Source organism: Tenebrio molitor, chromosome 1, assembly GCF_963966145.1.
Source record: "Tenebrio molitor chromosome 1, icTenMoli1.1, whole genome shotgun sequence".
Classification (NCBI taxonomy): domain Eukaryota; kingdom Metazoa; phylum Arthropoda; class Insecta; order Coleoptera; family Tenebrionidae; genus Tenebrio; species Tenebrio molitor.
Genome location: NC_091046.1, coordinates 39,432,316 through 39,457,302, shown reverse-complemented (window position 1 = coordinate 39,457,302; position 24,987 = coordinate 39,432,316). Strand labels below are relative to the sequence as shown.

The 24,987-nt window shown below is 38.8% G+C and overlaps 1 protein-coding gene across 8 annotated transcripts in view; it reads left to right on the top strand.

Annotated features, from left to right (window-relative positions):
- LOC138126562 (irregular chiasm C-roughest protein-like) overlaps positions 1–24,987 on the top strand; it is a 104,998-nt gene that overhangs the window by 54,644 nt on the left and 25,367 nt on the right. For all 8 annotated transcript variants that reach the window (XM_069042371.1, XM_069042380.1, XM_069042384.1 and 5 more), the window contains 2 exons: positions 2,743–2,767; positions 16,034–16,101. The gene's annotated coding sequence lies outside the window, so the exon portion shown is untranslated. The remainder of the gene's footprint in view (positions 1–2,742; positions 2,768–16,033; positions 16,102–24,987) is intronic.

Here is a 24,987-nt window from a genome sequence, read left to right as displayed (position 1 = left end):
TCTTTTTCAACGGCAAGGGCGACTTCGTATATCAGAATCGGGAGTTCAGCTGAAATCGTGCGTTTGTTTGTTGCGACGTAGTGAGCTTAATTTGGATAATGAGGGCAATTTTTTGCTAATTACGGAAAGATGAAATAGTGTGCGAAGCTCTGGTTGTGGACGTAAGCAGTGTTATCGACCTGAAAAATACCGCGCATTTTCGTTTGAAGTTGCTCCTTTTCCGAGCTTAAATATTTAAATACACCACGTACACAAGACTTATAATTTCACCTCAGTACACACGAGAAAAACCAGGAAAATCAAATAAAATTTCCAGTCGGAATATTATTCACGTCAGGTAGCATTTTCTAAAATTTAAAATATAACGAGGGTGTGCAAAAAACTGAATGTAATATGATTTACGTGCCAATCCCCCCCTACCGAAATTAATTCAAATGTGGTCGAGAATAATCACAACTATTTCGGACGATCGACCGCCCCTCCTCCCCTGACCTGTTCAAACCGATTGATTTATCGAGATAGTCGGCATTTAGTCAACTAAATCCGGAATTTATGACTCCGGACAAGCTGTTACGCGACCTGTCACTTATCCGCCTCCCATCAATGGACCGAATAAAAATAAATGCGTTATTAATAACAGACAGAATGCACCGCAAAGCCGCACAAATCCCCCTAAGCCGCCGCCGCCGCTCGCGACAAATCGACTCGGATCGCATTTTTACCGGACACCGGAGCCGATCCACATTTGTGTACCATCACAACGGTCCAAGTTATCCTCCGGGTATTCGGATGAACCCGGAAATAATGCTGCAGATTCTTCAAATTCTTCGGACGGAATGCGTTATCGCTCCATTTCTGATGACGTCTGCTGCAATCTTGCTGCGCTACAAAATTCCAATTAATCTCGCGTGGACGGAAAATACAATACTCGACTAAAATTGATAACTGAAGAAAAACTGGGGAATTTTCCTAGTCGCTCCAGCACGCAAAAGCGCCAACTATTTTCCCCAGATCTTCAAGAGACATGTTGTAATTTTGGAAGCTCCTTCAAAGTGTTTGTGTTCCGTTTTGAAGATGTAAAGCATGTAGCACAGATCAATATTAATAAAGAGGGCCCGGCATCGAGGACGGACTTATTTATCATTACGGATTCAAGTAATAATAATTCCTTTGAAAACACATTTTTATATTATCATTTATTTTACATTACGCCCACTGTTTAGACGACATCTAAGTCGGAGTGTGTTGACACTCTACAGATTACAAACAATACTGAAATGAAGCAATGAAGTATTGAAATTACAGTGCAAAGCGATTTCCCTAGCGGTCAGTCATCCAAACACGGACTACACCTGACATTGTCTTAAGTATGTTTGGTTGCCTATTTACGCAATTATTTTTTGTAAATATCAAAAAACTATGACAGTAAACAAAAAAAAAAAGAAAATGTCACGGACTTCCATGTTTTAATTATCTGTCAATGAGTGTTTAGTTACCTCGAAAAAACGTTCGGCTGCAAGAAAATCCGAAAAAAAGATTTCGCGTTTTTATTTAATTACAAATTAATCATTATACTTATTTAAAAAATAAAATTTCACCGCCCTCCGCTTAAGTGCCTACTAACCAACCAAAAGTCAAGCATTGCTTCAAAGTTGATTTTGTTGAAAAAATCGGAAAAAATTACTACTGTGGATATTAATGTTCCTTTCTTACATTTGAATATATTTTTCAGTCAGATTGTTGTCCAGTTTGCTTACCTTTACGATGTAATTTATTTTAAAACCTGATCAGTGCTCTAAGATAAGGACTACACCACGATGGAAATTTCTGGTTCACGATAATTTTTGTTGGAACAAACTGATTAATAGCGCGATATGAAAAATGTGAAAATAAACAGCAATACCTTTTTTGACCTAATTTAAATTAATGTGGCTATTTTGTAACCTGCAATTATCTGAACCACATGGTGCGAAAAGAGAATTAAAAATAATCGCGTCTATCTAAAACGCGTCGGTCACCCCCTGTGGGCAGTTTACCATCCAGAGTGCGTTTTTATGCACCGACCCCAAGTGCATCCGTTTCAATTATCGGCGAGTTGTTGTTGGAACGTCTTTAATCTTTTTCGCTTTGCCCCTGCGAAGTTGGAATTGTTGCAGAATTAATCCGAAAATTCCGAAGATGCCTCCGTAAAAATTGCATACATCTCTGGGGTTTTGCCGGCGTTGTGGAGGCGGCTCGGTCGTTGCGAAGTGGTCCATGATAATAAACTTTTATGTTATTACTCGGCGCCGTTAACTGGAAAAAATATTTGAATTAATTTAACATCATCCAAGTTTTCGTGTGTTCTCCGAGGTGTTATTTATTCTCGTGTCTTGGGGATTCCCCCAACTTTACATTCCACCGGTACCCCTGATGCCCAAAAACAAACAAAATTTGTAATTTAGACCGGCGACAGTTCGTTTTGTAGTTTTAGTATTCCGGGCTTGTCCGGCCTTCAGCAGCTGAATAATTAAAACAAGGCAAAGGATAAATAAATATTAACTTTCCCGGCGCTTTTCTTTCATTCTTAACCCCTTGACTTGTAGAGCTTGATTAAATTGTCTCCTGGAAGAGTGCCCTTAAAGCTTCATCTTCGACTCGCCCATTCCACAAAAATTCAACTCCGTTCCCCTTCTCCCTCGACAACCCCCGTGTTGTTTCTAAAAATAATACGATTCTAATGTTATTTCTCTTTTGTTTCAGGCTTCTACCCCTCATTATGTGGAAGGTACGTACTCCTTACTGCGTTTCAACTTCTTTTCCCCCCGATTTTCAAAAATTAATGGGTTTGTGTGTCACGCTCTCCTCCGCCAAATATATTACTGTCGTGTTTATGCTTCCGGAGACAAAGGAACGAGTGCACAGCAGTATGAAATGTAAGACGTCGTGTATATTCATTACGAGGGAGCGAAAGATATCCAAATATTAGCGTCACTGTATGAATGCATAATTGAAACACTTCGACTTGCATTATTCATAAAATCGTTAGTTAATTTTCACGTTTCGACGCTTTGTTAATATGCAGAAGCGAAACTCGAAAATCCTCAAACAAAACCGGATGACTGATCGTCTGTTTCGGCGAGGAGATATGTGGCGGGGTAGTGAGTTCGCCCCCGCTGCAAGCGGCACCAATGCAATCCCGATAATTACGTTAAGAAGGCAAGTTTTAGTGCGGAAATGAAGAAAAATTCTTAATGCGAAGCTCGAAAGCTGCGCACCTGCGCTCGCACCTAAAGCTGCCAGATTGTCCAAACAAACTTTTGAGTCAACAAGATTCCAGTCGCTTCCCTCGGAGAAAAATGCGATTGAACTTTATTATAATGCGGCTGTTTACTTTGAAGCTTTCAGGATACAACGTTTATATTAATCAGGAACTGATTCACAAAGTTTCGTCGTGAAACTTTTGACGTCTTATTATTAAATATAGGAAAAAGATTTCCTCAAAGTTGCCTTAATAATCTCGTATAGGAAAAAACTTGTTATGGGGCGTCATAACAGAATGAAAATTTCAAAACGGATTATAACTTCGGAAGCCCGATACAGGCGCGGTAATTGTTTTAAACAAAATTATTACGACCGGGATCTTTTGATGGTTGGCAACTTTGATGATGTGGACCCGGAGTATTTTCCCCGGTCCGGAGACTATTTTATGGGCGGCTTTATTAGACGGAATCAAATTACCAAAGCGAAATTTATTCCAAAGGGCATAAAAGCGTTTACCTGTGGTAAAAAATCTCCAATGGAGCCAGGTCCGGCGGTATCAACTTGTTCAGTCCATTCGAGGACAAAGTTGCTGTCAAAGGACCTGATGAAATCGGCTTTCAATTAGCACACCGTTCCTGTAATATCCTAATGGACGCTGCTGTCAATTAGCAACCATATTATCTGTCCATTTACATGGAAGTTCGTTTGTGAATGTCACTCGCTAATATGTTATTTGAACGGGAAAGAATGGCCGCCTTCATCCAAAAATTCTCGTGCCCGGCATTAAGAAGCTTAACGCGCTCTACACCGTTTCATGTTTTCACTCTCTGATGTTCGCCTAAAAGCCTCGCCATCAAAGCTGCATTATGCATTGATTACAAACAACAATAGTAATAGATGCTTCCGTTTCATATTTTCTTGATGTACAATGAGCGTAAATTAAACCGATTTAAATTGAAATAATCCGCTTTCACAATAATCCATTTTCATTGCGTCGACACGCAGATGTGAAAGCTGCAATCGTTTATCTGCGGACATTTTCTTTGCTTTAATTTGAAGGATTGTTTGGGCAACATCTGAATCGAAGTGGTGCTTATTGTGGACACCTTTCACCGGCCGAGACATTGTCTACCGAAGGTGACAACTTCGTTAAAAATGAATCGCCGCCTATTATTCTTCTCGAGCGCAAAAACACCGACATTTTCCGCAGGAGCAAATATAAATGGAAAATAGGATTTGCGGCGCTCCTTCCAGATTGACAGCTCGACGAGAAGCTCCACTCTTGATTCGTGTTTTCCTAGATTATGAAATTTGCATAAAAGCGAAAATGCCGGAGGTAATTCGGCTAGCGCCTCAGTAATCAATACGTCGACAGTGAGTAACGAAACTATTGAAACGATTATTTTTAAAGAATATTTAGGCACAAATTACAAAAGTAGTTACTAAATATTCTGCGATCGAAAATATTTTTGACAATTATGATTTCGTTGACAGCACTAGATTAAGTATTGCTGTTGTCAAAGAATAGTTAGTTGTGTATCAAGGCCAAAAAGTGCATCTTTTTCGTCCGAGTCTGAGTTTCTTGGCCGAGGCGCAGCACGAACTACAAAGCAAAAGACATCATTGCAAAAATTACAAATTTATTTTGTATCTACCTTTTTCAAGCAGATACATTTATTAATACATATTAACAATTTTCTTTATGGTGACAGGACAATTATCGGTTTTGTCGGTTTCGTTGTTAATTTACCAAACAGCCCAACAGATGGCGCCACGGTCAGCGTCCGAAAAAGAGTTACTTTTCGTCTGCTTGCGAGTACGTAGAATTACCGTTTTCGTCAAGGGTGTCTAAAAGACTATTTTTAAATGCACTGAAAATTAGCCCTTAATTCGTTGTTGGGGAAAGTTGACAGATTGTATAAACTGGCGCACTGCACTGACAGTACTAAAAAAAATAAAATAAAAATTAATCAAGGGAATAAAATATATTTTTCAATTTATTGCCACCATCGTGTCCAACAAGGGATCGACATCTGTGTTGAACAAATTGATGTGATTTTGAGTGGGATAAATTTAATTTTTAGCGAATCTCCAATCGAGGTCGATAAATCACACAAAATATTTAAATGAATTTAAATGAAGTTAGAATTAATTGGATTTGGTGCGTCAAAGCATACGTTCACATGGTCATTTGAATACATCCTTTTTTAGAATAATTGCAACCAATATAATTCGCCGTAATGAGGAAGTCAGCTACGAAAACGCACAACATCGCAAATCAATATTGCTCCCCTTCATTGTGTAAAATCTTTACTGGCGAAATTTGTGTCCCGCGAGCGCAATTCGTTGCAAAATTATTTTTACGAATTCGTCCAAAGGACGAAATTAGCAGCGCCATTCTGTCTTTGGAACTGACTCCTCGAAGTCCCGCTTCCTGCACGTTAACGACCCGAATCCCCCATTCCGCACCTGCGATTTTAAGGAATTTTCGGGACGCTTCGAATTTACTTAATAACAGTTATTACCGCGCCGGTGAAATTGCCCTGCACCATCATTGGGTACTGCAACTGAAAATTACTCCAATCATTACTCGCGCTAGGGAAATTAGCCTAATTTATTTTCACGTGATTTCAATCAATCGCAACAATTCGAACCGGTCGATTATGTCCGAAACAAACTACAAAATTCATTAGCTCACAATATTTTTGTTGTTGCAGAGCGAAACGGCGGCGTTTGTTGTGGGACGCATTGTTATTCAGTGAATGGTAACGCGACAAAGAGAACCCCCCAAAGAATTATTGAAAGATTACGTCGAATTGTTCCGTCGATATTAGTTTTTTCTATCGGAGGAACGGATCTCGGGGCACAATTCGTGTTTTTCATAATTGTGCAGATAAGGGCGGTAATTACCACTTCAACGCCCAGATCTGGTGCATATTAAGTCGGCCGAATGGAAATTACTTTGTTGATGATATCGATCTTTATTTCTGTGCACACATCGTTACATTAATTTGAACCCATTATAACGTTGGCTAATAATCCTGAAAGTAGCTAATTAAACTGGTCCAATAGCCCAGCGACCCTTAAAGCATCTCTGGCAGGCGATGTCTGAATTTTAATAGGGGGGCGGCGCACAAAAGATTTCTTTCTTTCCGATAACGAAACTATCTTGCTAATGAACAAACGCTTTCGAAAACAAACTTCCCCGTCTTGTACTTGCAATCACTGAAACTTGGACCAAAGGAAAAGTAAAGGAAAAGGAACATTAAACATTCCTTTTTCATCCGCCAACTTTATTTTTGTGATGGTTTTTTCAATGAGGAGCTGAAAGGGATCGCTCTTGATTCCTTATTTCTCGATGAAATTTGGACCTCCTCTGATGGGTTTTCCACAATAGGAGAGCCGACCCGAAACAATGGAAATTGGTCTCTTGCAGATATTGTTCTCGGTGTTGTTGTAAAAAGAGAGTTGGCAAGAAATTTTCAGGTAGCAGCTATTAGCATCGAGGGAAATCTCCAGTTATCAATACTCTCGTCTTAATGCATGCGCGAAGGCACCGTAATGAAAACGCAATGCGTTCAAGTTTCGGAGTTGGTGTCTAATTAGTGTTAACAACATCTTGTTTCTCATTTTCCACCAATCTTATTCCAAGTTGTAAATGCGTGAATGTGCTGGTGTAAGACGAAACGAAACAAATGGTATTCGTGATGAGCAGAATTAATACTAATCCGTTCGGAAGTTGGCAATATGTAGCTAACAGTGTTAAAATTCGCGAGAGTTGGAGCGAAAAGCGTCAGATTCTCCATCTTTTGTCCCTCAGATTCGGAGCTGTGCAAGATTCTCTCGTGGTCTCGGCGAGGCTGATAGTATCAAGTTTTATTTAAGCCACAGATGTTCGAGTTTTGTTCAGAGACACCCTGAATAAGTGGATTTCATTTCCTTTTGAAACGAAATCAAATTATATTTAACTCCCTGTTGGTTCCTAGAAATTCAGAGATTGTTCTGATTAGTTCCTGTTGTGAGTCATCGGCTCACGAAGCTCCGGAAATGCGGTCCGAGCAGGAGTCGGCGTCTCGATTTGGTCAACGCAGATTTCGGTTATTAAAGAATTAAGTGGTCCTGCCGCTGCGAGGCAGTTAATAAAAGAAGTTAATGGAACGGGCTTTTCCAGATTGTAATTGAAATATTAATGGCGGTTTGAAATATTTAATTTCCTCAGTTCTGAAAAATGTTGAAGAATTTGAAGGCACCACTCGACGACGAAGCCTTTCTTATTTATTTAGCTCTGCCTTTGTGAAATTTCCCGACGAATATTAAAGACGGATATTAAAAACTGGGAATTCCACAAATAATTTCGAACAGGCTCGGGAAAAACCGGGCCAAAAATGATGGGTCGTATCGGATAATTGTCACCCATCGAATGATTCACCGAACAAACACGATAAATTATGGACCGTTCATGTCCGATACAATCCGTAATCCGTTCATTGGAAAATATAGTGAAGACCTCTGGTTTGTAGCTAGTAAATCAGAGGGGCAGCTAACCTAACCTGAATATATGAGCCTGAGCCCCATTCCGATTGAAATGTCGGGAAACGAAGAGCGAATCCTGGCCGAAATTCCCCGTAAATGCGCAACACTGAACGGACGGGACGGGCTGAACAGATAGTCCTATTTCGGATCGAACTATTGTGCTTTAATGTATCTCTAAAGATCCTGCTGGAATGTCAAACGGTCTTATTTCGTTTCCGGTGTTCCCTAATAAATGGTTATATTAGATGTCTGCCGGGTAATTCCAGGGGCGACGTTTTTGTCTCCCGGAAACAGCCGAATTTACCGATGCATCTAGGATGCCCTGCACGCTGAGAAGGATCAATCGGAACTTGCTGCGTTATTAGCTCCCGACCAATAACACCGCGAGCTGATGTCTTCATCCGTCAAACGAGTTTTATTTTTCTTTTCGAAAATATATCGAACTTTTTAATTCAGCAGGACGTGCTCCTCCTACCACAAAGGATGTCGGCAAAGGAAGTTTTATTTTTTCAAGAAGGACTTTATTTCTTTTCCAACACAGCTGTTGATATTGCATTTGAATGCTTTTATACAGTTGTTGCAGTATTTTTTTCGTAAAGTTTTGTAATATTTTTTTTATACATTTTGACGACACGAAGAGTTTATACAAAAGGCAGTGTCCACATTTTGTCGTTGAAATTTTTAAATTTAAAGAAACGCTTCAACGGTTGTTAAATAATTCCGCTTTTAAAAATGTTTACACAGTAATCTGTAATAGTAAACACGTTTTTATGTTCTAAATCTAGCAATTGTTTTCTATTTTTAACGAATTTATTCATTCATGGAATTATTAAATGTGTCTGAAAACTTGTTCTTCCAGTTGGACAAATATCAATTCATCATTTTCGCTATTAATCTCCTTCCTCCCAAGTTGGTGAATGGTTTGTGTGCTTATTAAGATTTAAATTAAAGGAAGTGTACCGGATGCAGTGGCCAAACGCTTAGCGCGTTAGCTTTGCATTCTAGAGGTCCGGGGTTCAAATCCCAGTGCCGCCTGACCAGATGTGGGCTTTTTTCGGGTTTTTCCACACCAGAAATGGTTAAATAGGCAAATAAAAGTGCATATCATGGACGGGCAATATAGGCATATATCATCCACCCTAGGTATCACCTATCCACCCCATTCCTTCCACACCACTAAGCCCATTCTAACTTCCTACTAAGTCTGATAAAAAAGGCTCTCCCCTTCTCAGTGAGGGAATGAAATAATCAAATCTTCAACTATCAATGAAGACCCCATCAAAATTTCAAGATTCATACTCGTACTCAGTATAATATGTTAAGGTTTCCACAAGACATACTGTTGATTTTTTTTATTATAATCCATGACCACACCAGAGACTTAACATTAGTAATCATTTCTATTCCTTTTGTTTTGATCCACTGTGGTGGTTGGATCACGAGATACACCGGCTGTTGGTCCCATCCCACAGTTTAGTGAAAACGCCTGAAGCCTTATTCTGTCGCCCAATTATGTGTAATTATAACTTCAGAAACCCACTTAAGGATTTACCTAGAACCTACCTCCCCACAAAAATTTCACGAAAATCAAATCGCACACGCAAGGCCAGGTGTGAATATTAAGACTACAATTCGCGAGGGCTCGTTGGTTGTGAATTGTTGAAACCGTGGTCGGCAATCGAAATTGATTTTTGCCGGGGTAAAGGGACATTCTGGGGCGATTCCGGTCTTCGCCTGTTAGCAGAGGTGTGCAATAATGCTCGTACGCCAGGTCCACAATGGTCCCATTTTTGTAACGACCAAGTTTACGCAATAAGCCCGCAGTTCCGCAACTAATCCGACGTGCTCGACACAATAAAAGAACCTTCTCTGCACAGCCCTGTTAATTATATCTTCGTATTACAATCATTACAAGTGCGCCACGTTACGAAGATAATGCGGCGATGTTTATCGTGGGCATTGTTTTTGGGCGGGTTTTTAATGGAGAAACGAAATATTAAAACGGATGTTAACACGGCTGTTAGGGTGGCGTATGACAAGGATAAAACTTGCGTTTTCACGTTAAAAATTTAAATTACAAGCCACGGACTATCGGCTTCGGAGAGATTCCCCAAATTATAGTTATCTCGTTGGGTTTGTAGAAAATGGAAGTTGAACGTTAGATTGGTCTATTATCCTGTACGCACGAATTTTGAGACAGCCGACGTTTTGTTATTAAATGCTTTCAAATGCTAATAGAAATTTAGACAAATCAATTGATAATAAAGGGGAAATGATAGGGCTGGTTGCGAGTGTCGTGACCGAGTAGACAGCGAAATTGGTGTTTGATATTGTTCTCCTCGTGGGATTTTTGTCTGAAATGGCGTTTTAAACTAACATATTAAATCTAAAACGGTCAATGTAATAATAATGGATTAGTGTCGTCTTTCAGGAGATTTAATCCACAAAGTTAATTAAAATTGTTAATTTTCGTTCTATGGCAATTTCGAGCACAAAAGTTGTCGCCGTCCAGGATTTAATTTATTTCAGGAAATAGAATCCTTTTGAATTTGAAATTCGTATACAAATCACAAAATGGCAATGAATTAGTTATAACGCGAGTCGTTCCCCGTTCTGGATTCCATCATTTCGCTACAAACCTCAAAAGGCTGAAGGATTTCCACTTTAGATTGATATCGAATCGAATCGGTCCGATTCCAAATTAATCCCTTCGAAAAATTTTGCCGCGACCCAAGAGTCAATCAGCATATTCGAACGTGTCTCAGGAACGATCGAGCCGGATGAAATTGCATGTAAATTCATTTCGGCAAATTAAAATTGGAAAACGATGACTGGTGATTGTGAGCTCGACCTGAATGAAATCAATGCAATTCTCACAGTTCATTTGCCAGACTCGATATGAAATCCTTCCTGTTTACACTTGACGAAACGCTCGAATCCAAAATTAAATTCTAAAACGACTTCTAAAATGTTGCCCCAAACTATGCAGGGAAGTAATTCGTTACTCGAGAAACGCCGCTTACCCAGCAGAATTGTTGCAGTATTACGAGACTCTTGCGCAAAATGAATGCCAAAAACAAAGGCCCGAAGATTATATTAAATTTCTTTGAGGTTGAAAGGTTAATATCGCAAAGGGTGCTCCCAGAAATATCCATCAAACGCACCAGACTAAAACAACCAACACGCACAATAAAAACCGAGCCCATTTAATATCCAAATCATGATTAATTACACCGATTCATAAAATTTTCAACGAAAGACCTCCGAACGACATTTCTCACTGAATTATTCAGCTTGACGATCAACTGTGCATTAATGCATGTGTACACTAACCAGTCACGTGACGCAACTGCACGATTATTCACCAGTCGGTTAGGTGTCGGCTGTGTGTCAGCGCTAAACCGATTAATTTAAGGGGGTGACACAAGTGCGGTTTAACCGCCGACGCGGCTGTGGACTCGGAAAACTCCTCCCTACGACTGGGGGAACGTGAGAAGGGGTAGGCAAGGTTTAACGTGGGATAAAACCCAAGTTTTAAACATCAACAGTTGTACTCGTTTATTAAATCATCTCTAGCAGTCAATCTTCCACATATTTATCGATAAAAATGAGCAGTTGACCAACAGTTAACATTAAAATGTTAAATACAAAAAACTGAGTTGGTCCATCGTGATCTATCGGTGTGGTAGGAGGGGGTACCCTGCTGTCAAGATGGGGTACCCTGTTGCTAAGATGGGGTATCCTGTTTGCAAGATGGGGTATCCTGTTTGCAAGATGGGGTATCCTGTTTGTAAGATGGGGTACCCGCAGAGGAAGATGGGACTCCTTTTGGTGTCCTATTTTCTTTTCATTTTTCTGTTCTTCTTTTTCATTCTTCCGCCTCTTCTTTCTCACCTTGTCTTCTAGACACTCGTTTCTTCTGTTTCATATTGTGTGCAGTATATTGACGGGTCCCCCTTTTTGCCCCGCCCTCCCCTGCACGCGAAACTTCATTCGGTCGTATTTTTTGGTCCATCGGCGGCGGAATTCGATCGTTTAATCCGGCGATCTATAAAATATTTTCACATTTGACTGATTCAACGCCCCAAATTGGATCGCCATGGGGCTGTGCGGATTCTAATTGAATCAAGTCATTCCTACATGAGTTTTCATTCCGGATTTGATGATACGCGCTGGAACAGAGACGGGTTGCCGCGAAACGAAATAGAACCAATTTGGAACATCATCCGGGTTTTTGGCGGGCTCACGTGACAGTTCGATGCTACGCGGAACCTTTTGTGCGGAGGGAGACGTGGTCGAAGCTCTTTGAGAGATCCGAGAAACAAATTCGGTGGCATTGTTCGTCGGAGATTTGTATAATCACAGACGTATTAATGTAGGGAATGATTGAATGCCGCCTCTTCCGTTCTGTAATTGGAATGGTTGATGCAGTTCTTGTGTGTTTCCCATGGCGAATGCGATCAGACACGACTAATTAGAAGGAGAGTGTCGCCTACCAGAAATAGGAAGAAACGCCGAATAAAAACTGGTTTGCTTTATTTATAAACGAAAAAATCAATATGGAGCGGTCGAACGACGAATCCCATTAGCAGACCCAACAGGACAAACGCGTTTCGTTTTTATTCGATTTACGTCGAAAATTTACTAACCATAGTCAAAGTAGATTTCGTGCTGTTTTCTTTCGGGGACTTTTTATTCATACTTTATTGTCGGCAATTTCGAGGAAAAAATTTAAGAATCCACCCCACGCGTCTCCTTCCTTTTTATCACCCGGTACTTTTGTTGTATATCAGCCGTGTTATATTGATTTTCAAATTTCAATGGCAACTTACGTTCTTTTGTGTGTACTTTGTCGTTATCATCGGACCGTTTATTCACAATATACCGGCGTATTTTATAGCGCCAACAGTAAATTTTACGTTTGACATATTTGCGTTTGAAACACCGGAGCAATTTCCGACAAAGGTTTACCTTGATAAAGGAAAATTTTAAATTAGATAATTACGTCGAATGATAACAACAGTTGCTTCACCCGCGGATACAAATTGTCGGTTACAATATAAACACGAAATAACAAAAACAATGCCTGTATATAACATTAATTAATAGTCATTGTGGCTGAAGCATATCGATTTTTCCAAAAAATTTACAAACATCCATGGTTACACTACCTAAAAATTTCCACAATTAGTTGAAGAATACAAAGCAGAACAAAACAATTTTAAACATTTCTTGTTTTTCTTTTTAAATTTCTAAATTTAAAAAATGTTGGATCACATCGTTTCCTCACCTTAGAAACTTTAAAAAAATATATCCTCTTCATTTCAACTTTGAAGATAGCCTGTTTCAACATGCATAATATGCTGGGTGACCAGAACTACAGAAAGACCTCCTCGTATAATAAAAGGACAGATCCAACGGATTGATTATTTATTTTTTATTAATTTTTTGTTCATTGATAATTAAAACAAAAAAGTAAAAAACGTTTTGGGATAATTTTGAATTGCAATCAAATAGCAGCATATCCTGTTTCAATAGTTGTAAACAAAAAGGAAGGATGATATGACTCGTGAAACCGGAACAGCATATTCAGCTGGGATAATCACACCACTTGTTACATATATCATAGTTAAAAATATTTCACAATCATGATTCTGAGCCATCCATTGAACCATTTTATTCTCCTCGTTTAAAAATAAACAATTTCAATTGTGTAGTTACGTCTATTGTGTAACGGCCGTCACAATTGTAACATCACAATATTCTGCATGACTTGTTAGCAAAGCAAGGTTCGCACTTGACAGTATCTAGATTCCCAAAATTGTGTTCCATATTTTAGCTGGGTTTTAATAACGAGATGTCCAAAGCGTGGTGTAGATAGATCATTAATTATATTACGTCGATCTGAAGATCATTAATTGAATATCTGGAAGTTGTTAAATTGACTTTGCGTGCGAAAGATGGAACGTGTCATCTTCTGATATTTAACACCACAGCGACAATGCAAATGATTTCATAATTTCCCTCATTTCTCATTGAATAGAATTTATGGTAAAGAAAATGAACGGTCCTAGAGTGGAACCCTTCCCAACGCCACTAGTAGTAAACAAAATAACTTCTGAACAATTGCGCAGTTTACAATTTGTTTAATATTAGATAAGATACTATATATCGGGTGTTCATTTAAATTTATCCTCAAAGTAGGCGTTGAAGAGTCGATTGTGAACGCACCACGGATTACAGATCACGGATCAGCATAGCTGTTTAAATCTAACCTCACTTTTTGCGTTGTTTGTATTTTTACTCTGTAGACAGACGAGGGGTGCGTTCACAATCGACTCTTCAACGCCAACTTTGATGATAAATTTCAATGAACACCCTATATTTTTTATAATGTGGATAGTGTCGTTTATCTAATTTAAAAATGTTTCTGCACAAATGGACTGAATCTTTTCGGATCTCCAATTTAATTCACCGCGTCCCACATCGGCTCAATTTAATTCCGATCTGGTGATCCAGCTGGCCACTTAATGACTCGTTATTCGGAAATATTTTGACTTACGTTGTTGGAATACAAGCTGCAATCCAGGATCAATTTTCTTCATTAATAAACATCCTTAAATTATTTATCGACGCTCCTCTGCACCTTATTCTTTTGTTACTAAATTTTAGTTACACCTCATGTCATTGGATAAACCTTTCCATCCGCCGAATCCCACCGGAATATATTATTTGTTTCATCACTAAATAAATTAGTATTTCATTTTTCTGTTGTCCACATTTTCAGATATTCTGTCGCAAAATCTATTCCTACTTTCTTCTTCTTCTCTGAAAGCGTGTTTTTTTTTCGTTTTTTCATTTTCGTATAATCCTCGTTTGATGTTCTTTGACAGTAATTTTAAATTTATCTCCTTTTTTATTTGAGGATATTTTGCGCATTATTACAATGTTTCTGTCTAGAATAAAGTTTTTCAGGAATGCTGAAACTAAATTTTTTATTTGATACTTCATCTGTCTTAAATTTAATAATAATTCAGCTCACCACCGATTTGTGTTGAGGTTTAGAACACCTGACTTTTTGCTTTAAACCTGTTAATGTTTTTCATTTACTAATGAAGTAATTTGAAATTGGAATTGATTTACGTAGAAGTTACTGTTCTCTATAAAGATATAAATGGAATCCTGTTAGACTTATACTTATTTTATGTCGCATTGTATTTTGCGTTGTCATTAATTGTAATATTATCTTAAACGTCTAATGGCTTTTGGAATAGTACTTATTATAAACAAAATATCCTAAAATTTGTTTTTGTAAATGTTGCTTAAATAGACATAATAGTCTAGACACATGAAAGTAAACAAGCTCACTTTCAGAAACTCTAACAAAATAGAGAATTAATGCAATGGGGTCGATAATTAATTATCTCGGAATATCCTATGGAAGGATGAAGCAAAGATTGAACTAAAATTAACAGAAAAAGAAACAACATAACAAGATTCTGCTTTTATAAAAGTTCTGTAAAATTTTTGACAACATCAAGCTTGACTTCTGTTAAGAAAGGACATATTTTTCATGTGTGTTCTATTATTTATTGCTCTGAATTAACGAAAAACGTTTCCATCGTTGAACAAAGAATAATAAAAATTCCTTTGAGTGTAGTCTCATCTTTTTTTGTTACACCAGAAATGACCCAGCGTTTATTGTACAGTGTAAACATTTTATTTCTTCGTGTTTGCGTGAAAGTGACGAAATAAAAACTACTCAAAGTGAATAAGATTCTCTTCACTTAATGAGGTGTAGAAAAAGGTTCCTTTAAATACGGTCGAATCTTAAAAAACGATAAAGTACGGCGTTGTGTATTTTTCGTGTAACTCTCCATCCCTTGAGAATTCTTTGGACGGCTTTATTTTAAAACCAAACTGGTGCGTTGTTCCTGCCCGACGAGCGGTTTGAAGAATATTTAATATTTTTGAAAAACACGGTGTTCGGAATAAATTGAAAGGAACGGGGCTCACTCGCCTTTGTCGCGTCGCCCTCGTTCAGATAAAGCTCAGGAGAACAGATCCATTTCCGTGAGGACGTTAAATGGTTACGCAGAAACAAAAAGTACAAAGTACTTCCGTAAGCTGGCAGCTTGCTTGTAAACGCGCATTTAGAAATTTAATTTCCTATGAAATATGAGCCACGACATTTGAAAGTTTTGGTTGAATTTTTAATGACATTACGGTTGTTAAAATTAATTGCATTTTGTTTCAGATAACATAATTGCAGCCAAGATTGTGCAATGCTGGCCTGAAATGCTTTGAAATCGAGCAATTATTTAGGTAAGTTACGAATCGTTACAGGAAAATATCGAGTTTGGCGCGTTATTTGCCGGAACATCAATACAAGAGAGATATGATAGTCTGGCCGGTCCCTGACATTTCCATCATTACCAGAACGTACCTGTACACAATGAGCCATGAATCCATCAGACGGGGGTTTTGAAATGTTTCAAATACAACGGAGCGCATGTGGTTTTTGTTATGTTCGTGTGTCTTCTTTAAAGGCGTCCCACTTCTTCTGCAAACCGATTTGAGAGCACTACAACTAACAGCAGCGTTGTTTTCCGCGTTCCTTAAGTTTTTTACTGAAAGCCACATGTTTTCAACGTCACCAAATGTGTTGTTACTTTTTCTGAAAGCATTGTTATGAAGCCGAGGGAGGCGCGGCGAAAGCTCCGCGGCGACGCTTTTGACGACAATTTCCCCCCATTTCGAAATTAGTCCGGACATATTCGAGCGTATTCGGTTTAATTTAAATTTGTTGGGGATTTCGGCGAGATTGTGCAGGTGTGATAATGTTTTCAATTGGGAGATTTCTTCGCCGATTATAAAAGCTTCTGTTCTAATTAAGGCATTTTTATTCAATTATGGGGCCCGGTTAAATGTTAATGAGCGTCGGAAAGTGTTCGAGACACTTCTGAAGTTCTGAAGGGTTTTAATTTTATTTGGAAAACTGATTTCGGCAAGTTTATAACGAATACTTTGCTTAATTTTACGGAAACGCTAAAGAGTTTAGTGTTTTTATTGGTTTGACACGTTCGCGGTGTTTCTTTTGCCTGTTGGAGCGACTTAAAAGCGACCAAATTAAAAAGAACTCGACGCGACCAACCTAAAGATAAATAAAGTGGCAAAAGGATGATGCATCGGCTTTCTATAAATTGGAACCGTCACTGTCTACATCCGAGAGATTACTCTGCACTCTAGTTTTCTTGCCGCTCACATAATTCCACCCTTTGCCCCCGGATTCGTATTTAAGTCACGTTTAGACAAAAATAACGATTGATAACAAGAAAGCGAATTGGCCATCTTTACGGTGCCATAAAAATGGAATGACATCTCGGCGAGAATGAATAAAATATAAAGTTCAGCAGGAACTGAAAAAAAAATTCGCATCTAAATTTTACAAAGCCGCCGATTGATGGCGGGCTGCACGTGCAAAATTCCACATCTTGACGTTTCTATCTGCTGTCATGGCGTGCTGACAATATAACAATAGCTGTGTTTCACCCTTCGCTGCGAGGGGGCGTAAACCGCTTCGCATAATAACTCGCACAATTTCCGGTTTACCCCTTGGGACTCCGCTAAGCCGTCACACGTACGCCCCTGAACAAACGGCTCACTATGATGTATTAAATTTTAAACCATTATCCGACATTCTTACCGGTCGAGAGCAGAAGTCTTTTTTCGGGGGCGGCTCAATTATTCAAATTTCCCTTCCCGCCAATCTAATTGGCCCACGTGGTTGTGCCCTCAGCAGAGATATTAATTTAATTAGTAAACACCCCCGGATATTTATGGTGCCATTAGGGCCAATTTCGGCCCGAAAAGGTACAACAATTAATAAAATAATTGAAATATTTGGACGGTCAATATTTGGAGAGGGCACGGAAATGCTAATTGGAGCCAAATTTGTTTATCACCTGGTACATTACGGCCTATCTACATAACCTATTAAAACAAGAATCCCCGCTTGGAGTTTGCTTAAACCAGAACTTCCGGTATGGTTCCCCGAGGCTCTATTTGGACATGTGTCGTCTCGGAGAAGCCCTCCAAGGGCCCAAGATATACTGTTCCGAAGTAAGGGGACATTAGGTGAACGTCGTGCAAAAAGATTTGGTGACATTTCCAGCGAACGCAACGGTGCCGACGAGAATAAAACCGGAGCGGGTCTTGCAGCGCAGTAATTTTTTTTAATGTGTCAAGAATTGAATTTGTGGAGTTGAACCGATGAAAATGTGGCATATAACACGTGAAAATGGCATCGGAATCGTTCGAATGCTGTTCTTGCAATAAATTGCGGAGAAATTGCCTTCCTGACTGTAAAAGAGAAATATTCCGACTGTTATAGTTTTTCCTCGTACTTTTTATTACCTAAAAAGGTTTTTGATATACGCCTCGTTCTGACTTTGTAACAAATTCCCCAATTGGACGGCTTTTAATTCCGTTTTTGGCGACTTGTTTATCTCACTGCAGCTTTTACGTCCGCCCATTAGGTTCAAATAACAACCAGATGCCACTACAAAAACAGAAATGTATAGATTATCATCAGATCCAGACGAAATTTATAAAAGAACCGAAATGCGTTTTAGGCCACACTAGATTTAACACGGGAAAGTGTTAATAAATCCGGCACGATAAAAAAGGCGACGATTCCGTCCGGTTGACTTTTCAAAATGAGATAAATGTCTCGTCACTGGAAAATGACAAACATGAGTTCGTTTAGTTTTAGTACATCGTGAGCTGTCAAATAAAACGTTTTCATGATCAGACCAATTACATCGATTAAATAAATAAATATCTAACTTTTAATGTTGGATCAATCGAGTTTTGAAAAATGACAAATTAGATTTTATATGGAGGCTCTTTTAATTAAATTTATTTTATGTCCGACCGTGTGATATTTCCTATTTATCACACTCATTTCGGACAGGTAATAAAGTTACTTTACGGAACGTCGTACAGTAATAAATTTTTTATTGAACACCCTTCGGTAATACAATTTTTAACTCAAGCCTTGCGGTAAATAATGGAAATATTTTAAAAAATTAAACAAGCTAATTGAGAGACTCGTGACCTTTCAGAGACGAGAACTAACACAAGTATCGACGCTGTTATAGTTTTCCCATTTATAATTTGGTTTTATGGCAGTGCAATTGCAATTATTAGGGGCTGGGGTTGTGGTTTTGGCAATAGTGAACATATTGTAACCTGGTCAGACAACAGACCTTCTTTTACAGTCCTAGGATTTATGGCGGTAGTTGCCTATTGTCGAGGTATTTAACTCCCTGACAACAGGGCTGGTAGTAAAACCAAATTATAAATGGGAAAACTATACTTCGTCTCTGAAAGCAAATCGTCTAAGGAACTCATTTTCTCTTCGCAAACTTGCACTCAAACAATCAACGCTTATTTTTACTATCACTTTGAATTGAATTTTTATCCAATTCAATTCTGAGCGGTCGTAGAAAAAGTTTTGGACGCAACATGTGGGACGAGTATTACATTATTACCGCATTCATGTGACTATACTCAGCCTCATTACATACGTGAGATAATTGTGTCTATATCTCACTTGTGGTATAAATAATAATTATTAAATTGATCGCTTTACACTTTTCATTTACCTACCCACTGATGTAATCGTACCCACATTTTTTGATACATTTCTAAATATTTTATTCAAAAATTTTCTGCATTTAAAAAAACACACCTCTCAAATTATCTCAATAAATGTTTATTACTTAGTGAGATATCGAATACAGGTACTGTCGCGAGCTAAAAAAAATGGTCGTCAAAATTATACTTTGAAGCAATGGAAAATGTTCCATTGTAAAACGGTTGTGAATATCATAACCTATCATCATATTGTATGAAATTAATTGACAGGGAATTTTTTAAATTTGTGACAATCTAACCAAATTTTGAAATGATATTGACGATCAGAATTTATTGCTCGCGACTGTACAATCTGTCATATAGATAATTTCTTACCAGTTCTCTTGGAGGAAGAGTTAGAACATTTCTTTATAAAATCTTGCGTGAAGGTATTAATCAGGTCTCCAAGTAACACATTTTGTGAATTCTTTTAAACATGGGAAAAACCAAAATATTTTGTCAATGCCGATATCATATTTACGGTTTGAGCTAGATCTATTCTAATAATTCACTTTTATGGATCTGGTCATGGTAAATCGAATACTGAAAACCGCATGGTTCTACCTTTAACATCGCATTTTTAATTTGTATAATGCAAAAAATGGTGGAGGCGCCGGAATATTTTTTCAATGAAAATAACGATATCTTCTTTATGAGCTAGATGCAGTCTAAAAATTGCATTTTTCGAATTTGCGTCTCTAATAGGTCTATTATTGTATTCAAGTTGGAGTCGTTTACGGCTATCTATTGACGCACTCGTGGTTTAATAAATCTCTAAGAAAATTTTTATCAATATTTCAGTGTATTATTGTCATTTACACCAAAAAACTTCCAATATTAACGTTCAAACTCTACTTTGTAACATATGTTGCAGATGTAGTTGCATCCGTTACCTTGAATTACCCATTAATACAAAATTTCCTAGAATTTGAAAATTTAATTTTTTTATTTAAAAATTAAAAAAGGGTACAAATTTGAAAAAATAACAAAAAACTCGTTTTATAAGGGCATTGGAGCACTCGTCCCATGGAAAACTCCCCTACGGTTCGTTTTCTACACCTGGGACTCGTGCGCCAAATCAACCCTTTTAAAACTTGTTCTTTAATATACTATTTATAGGCTCGATAATAGCAAATCGAACGCAGGAAACAATATAACTCAATCTTTAACGCTAGTCGAGGAAAATGCATTTAAGCACAGTAGGTTTCTGGGAAAGCTGAATGCAATCAGTTTTGATCGGCAACTTTCTGTGTTGCAATTATCCGAGAGATTCGAATTTTTCCTGTTATCTACAAAGCCTTGTTTGCAATGAAAACAAGTGTATTCCATTTAGATGAGCAGATATTTTTTTTTCTAATCTCTTTTACCCATGTTTCACTGTGAGAGAATAAAACACAAACATGAAGTATGTAGGTCGTCGTTATCAAAAAACCTGATTCCTTTCTGCTTGACCGCATGACGTTAAAAATTTTAATCAAGATGATTACGTTTTATGCAAAAGAGACGTAAACACTTGTGCGGGTTCGAGGAGGTGGACGTGAGGGAGGTGGCATCGGTGTGGTCTCCCCGAAGTTTACATCCACCGATAGCCCTATCAGTTTAGTATTTAGCGAGTTAATTATAAAGGTCGTATTCCCAATATCCTTGCACAATCAGTTAAATGGGGTCTTCTGGATTGTCGGAGCGCAATCTATTTAGCTCGTGGCTGCCTTTTCTATTACTTATCGCTCTTTGTGTGGCAGTTATTAATAATAAACCTTAATTTTATGACCTCCTCGGGGGGATCGAGGCGTTTACGTTCAATAAATAAAATAATTAATGTAGGGACCGGCGGTGGTTTCCGATTTTTATTCGCGATCCCATTTGAATCGCACTCGGTGGCCATTACGGAAAATGTCGCACCGTTCGCGCCATTGTCTCTTCACACTTGAGTCACGCAAAAATTTCCCTCGATTTATTCGGCACGCACATCCGCATACGCCTGATATCGTGATTAATTTGTGGAAATATCTCCGACCCGTTGATAAATTCGGACAAAAATAAAAAAAAACATTCGGGCACAAGGAGCAAAGTTCTCCCTCCTTGCAACTTTTCCCTTAAGCTTAAAACTTTTGCTTCTCCTTTTGTTTATTTTTGTACAAGTTTAATCCAGGAGCGACGTGCATTGATCGCAGGGGCTGCAGGAAAAAATCGTAGAGTATGCAGGACCACGGGCTCTTATATTGTAGCTCCCTTGTTATTCCTGACCCTCTCTCTAGCAAAAAGCACGATGTAGTGGAAGCGGAACATTTTTTCGGCGCAGGTGGCAGATTCTAGACGCACCGAGGCCACTTACCTGATTCGAGATCACCAAGATTTTAATTTTTTTATTTTTTATTTGACAGTTCGATAGCGAGGTGGAGTTCTAGTTGCTCAATTAAAAATTATTCGCAGATGAGATTTGAATTTTTGCCGCTCCGTCGACGGAAGTACTTCATTATGACGCTGTTACACTAGAAGAGTGCAATTTTAGAGCCTCGAGTGTGAGAATAATACATCAGAAAAAAACTGCATGGTGATGGGGTAGCAACCCTGACTTGCTTCTGTGCATGCAATATCAGGAGATGCTAGAGGAGAATGTCCCTCAGTAAAGACAACCAATTTAAAAAATATCTTTTATTCTGAAAGAAGAGCAAAACGGCCGGGACCGGGTGGAATTTTCTCCTCTGCATGTGCTTGTGCATCTTGTTTTTCTTTGTTAGCGACTACCTGGACCTCCACATTTGAATTTTCTATTATGAATAAGTAAAGCTCTTCCCATCCGGAGTTCAATAGGATTTTTTGTTTTATCCATATCGATGAAAACTAATATTGAGACGATGCGTGTCTTGTGTTTCTCCTTTTGTCTGTTTCGTGTGCAGCAAAGGTTATGCAGATTGATTCGCGCACACAAAAGGAAACACTTTTTTGAGAAAAAAATTGTCTTTCATTATAAAAATTGCCGCGGAAAATAAAATGCCTTTTTACACGAAATGAGAAATTGTCCCGGAGCGAAAGCAAATGAGAAAATAATTCAATTTTTCTGATGAGATTTTTGTTTCTATTGTAATTCAGAAATTTGCATATTTATTTAAGCGCAGGCAGGTTTGTTTATCATAAATTCGGCAAATTCGCGTAAACAAACAACAAACCATTTTACCCAAAGTAAATATCACGCATCGTGTTTATTCAATTTAATTACGGATTAATATTTCTGTATCGGTTATCAAAAATTAACTCACATTTTCTCCACATATAAATAATACCAAAACCCGAATCGCACTGTCTAAATATTTATAACGGCCCGGAGGTTTTGTGATCCTTCAACTGCTGTTATTTCTTGTTGCCATTATGTAAATAGTCACTCCGGAGTCTGTAACTGAAAAGTAACTGAGTAGTTTGATCTGGAATGTAAATATTAAACTTTTCACAGAAAGGCGATAAAAGCTTTTGATTTCTCTGTTTGTTTGACTGACGTAAAATGCGATACCTCTACGTATACAATGGGCATGAATAAAATCCAAAAATAACAAATTTCTATAAGGCCAAATGCAAATAAATACCGCGCCCCACAAGGGTGCCGAACCGTCATAAATCCACATAAACTTATTTTCCTTTATTATTGACTTTGGTGCTTTGCCTTCTTTCTTCACAAAGTTGCCCCAAAGAGTATTTCTTAAAGTGGCCACAGACATCGCTGTATAGGGCTGTTCGCAAACAGGGAAAAAGAAAAAGCAAAGAATTTAACAAATATGTAGACAAATGAAAGAAAAGTTCTTCGAATGGGAGCGGGTTCAAGAGGTTGTTGGAAAACCGATTTTCAATTAAACATTTAAGTCAACATTTTTTGTGAGTCTGTGCGAAAAGGGGACGTCACGTGGTCCGAAGCGCGTGTGATCGCAGTGTAAATAAAGCTCCGCCCACGGCCTTCTCGGGCGCCCGGTGTCGAGTTCGGGGGATGTCGTTCGAATTCATGTGTGTAGCAACCCTGAAAGAGGTGCAATTATTGGGGTCATAAATCCGCGACCTAAGCTCCAATAAAAACTTTAAAACGGTGGAGTGAGCGGCGCTAACGTCCATGAATCATAGGGACGGTCTAATCTACTGAGTAATTACGTTATCGATTCTCGGGTGGAAAAAGTCGAGCTCATTATTATAAAACAAACTAGCGAGGATTTATGGTGCGAAGTCGTCGCGAAGTGCAATAATTCAACGTCGCAGATCAGGACGAAGTGCAACAAGTAAGGCATAGATCACGAGAGTGGCTCTGTCCAGTGGTGGCGTCGGCTGTAATTAACTGGTGTTTGCACAAAGACCTTCGATACGTTAAACAAAAGCCGGGTTTTCGGCGCCCTCAACGTCGAGGAGTGCGGGTGTCATCGCACCAAATAAATTACTAATCGCTCCCGAAATCTCAGTTCCTATTAACAATTTAATGTTTTGCACTCCACTCCGCTCGTCATATTTTAAGCTTAGTGCCTGGATCCTGCGGCCCGCAAACAAATTTCGTCCTCTGTCAACAATGGGGGTGCATGGCAGGTAATCCGAGCTGGTGAGGCTACTTTTGCAAATCAATACTGTTTAGGATTCTGCACGAGAATAGCTCTATCGGCCCATCTTTAATTCAGGCCGTTCTAGACAGTTCGATTACTGTCTCTTGCTCGTTGGCTACGATTCACGGTTTTCTATAAACTATCGCCATTGGAAATGCATGAGTCGTGTCCCCTGCCCGATTTATGGACCACCATAATTTGCAACACCGTCGATCACAAATTATTTCACTTTGCGCCGGTGCTTTACGTTTTAATTAAAATTACCCCGCTCAAGGGTTCCCTCAAAAATTCCATCCCGTGCCAGTTGTGGGCTTTTTAATGGCCTTGTCAGCACCACTCTGATCATTTACTCTCATATTTCATCAAAAATTTATCGTAATAATTATTCATGGGTTCGTATCGGCGCCCCAACTTGTACCACCAAAGACCAACAACCAAAGAGTTTTGATTCCCATCAACCGAGGTATGTTTATCTCTCCCCCGTTCTTTTCTCAAACTTCGGCTTCATTATTATCTTCCCTCGCCACCCTTTAATTTCTTGTAGCATCTGCGACGACTGTTGGGCAGGTCGTTATTTAATTCAATTTGTATCCAGCCGCGGCTTGTTTCCCATTGACACTGTTCTCAATTATTCCGTTTATAGTTGCAAGAAGTGGCGGGTAGTCCAAATAAGCACAGCTTTCGGCGGGTCATGAGGTTGCGACTGCATAACAACACGTCGTGGGGCAAATGGAAATTAGCACCGGGAACACATAACGGAATCTCGTATTTTCTCCAGGCGGGCGGGAAACGCGCGAGCTTTCGCCGGAAATGGTTCACGAAAATTTAAACAAAATCATCCGGTGCTACACTCGATACGCTTGATGTACGGGATGCGAAAATGTTAATAATGCATTTGCGTCCGAATGTTTTCACGAAGAGTTTGGTAATTGGTGAAATT